This window comes from Atta cephalotes (genome assembly GCF_000143395.1).
Source record: "Atta cephalotes unplaced genomic scaffold scaffold00057, whole genome shotgun sequence".
Classification (NCBI taxonomy): Eukaryota; Metazoa; Arthropoda; class Insecta; order Hymenoptera; family Formicidae; genus Atta; species Atta cephalotes.
The window spans coordinates 655,014-656,679 of record NW_012130121.1 but is presented as its reverse complement, the minus strand read 5'-3'; the positions used below and the strand labels follow the sequence as shown (position 1 = coordinate 656,679).

Genomic DNA, 1,666 nt, shown 5'->3' with positions numbered 1-1,666 from the left:
ACACACACACACACACACACACACACCATATACATACATTATTTAAGATAATACACTCTCCACAGGAATATTCATTATTCATGACGTAACTTCTCGTCGCTAAATGTATAATGATATGCAAATATATAGCATGTGTAAAATTTCTGACAATATATAATCAAATATAAATTTATGAAAAAGACTACTCTCGCTCTTTCGCTCTCTCTCTTTCTCTCTCTCTCTCTCTTTCTCTAAAAAGATATATATTTAATAATAATTTTGTCTTATAATATAAGGAAAAGTGCAAGACATGTATTTTACGAATTTAATTTTTATCACTTTGTTTCACGAATACAGAATTAGTTTTTTTTTATTGAAAAATGTCAAGATGTAAATATTTTCTAATTATAATTTATTAAAAGAAATATTAAATAGAGATTATAGTTACACTGCACCAAAATTCTTCAAAATATATTGTTTAAATTGATTTGACATTTCGAAATATTGCATTTTAATGGGAAATGGGACATCTCTCTGCAATCGATACGCGCAATGATCTCGGCCATGTGTGCCTTAGTCACGCTGACATATGGCAAAGTCATGAAGCCACTAGGTGGTCTGCAGTATATTACTTTACCTGTCGCCATCCGTGCTCGTGGGGGGTAGCGCTCAAGGCTATTTGTACGACAACAAGGGCTGTTTTTGTACTGCCCTAAGAGACTCGTAAAGTACCTGACATTCTAGGTGATATATTCAGTACATTGAATATCTATACAATGAATATCTGAATATATATTTGTCTTTGTTCATATACATTATAGTTTATGTATGTGTTCTCATCTGTGTTTTTCTTCTGTAATTTCCTACCTTAGTTTTTCCGTCTCTTTTTTTACTTGTCACCAGGGGCTATTTATACAATAAGGGGATATTTGTGCACGATCTAGTTTTGCACAAAAAAGTTGTAGTGTATCCGCCTTTCTTTAATATATTTAAACACAATATTGAATATTTAGAAAGGAAAATATCTCCTGCGGAGAGAGAGAGCGATCGTATTAATTTTATTTTATTCTCATAAATAGTGATAGAAAATAGATTATTAGATTATTAAAAATCTAGACTGTTATATTAAAACATTTTTTGATAAATCGAAGAATTTGGAATTTTATATTCTTTTTATAGACAAATTTTTTAGATAAATTTATCATTTTCAATATTTTACAATAGAGATACTTATTGTGTACATTGAAAATAAAAATTTTGAAAAATTTCTATAAAATACTAATTAAATATTATAATTATATTAGCGGTGTGTTTCTGGAAATGAGAGTTAAAAGAATAATATAAGCAGGTATCATCAACTGGGGGTATAGCTCAGTGGTAGAGCATTCGACTGCAGATCGAGAGGTCCCCGGTTCAAACCCGGGTGCCCCCTCAACATTGTTTTTTTTCTTAATTTTATTATGCTTTTGTTCTTATAATAATTTCACGGATTTATTTTTAGGGATATAATGATTAACAATAGAAAAAAAATGTGTTAAAATTAATTGATGAAATTATCAAAGCAATCTAACAATTAGCTCTCTATTAAATATATGTATGTAGATATATATATATATATATATATTATTATTATATTTATTTATTTTTATTATACTTTTAATATATTTTAATATATTCATTATTTATG

At 28.0% G+C, this 1,666-nt stretch overlaps 1 non-coding gene across 1 annotated transcript; it reads left to right on the top strand.

The window, feature by feature from the left end:
* The first annotated feature begins 1,339 nt into the window (after window positions 1-1,339).
* On the top strand, window positions 1,340-1,411 carry Trnac-gca. Its single transcript has one exon. It is a non-coding gene; the product is annotated as a tRNA-Cys (tRNA).
* The last annotated feature ends 255 nt before the right edge of the window (window positions 1,412-1,666 follow it).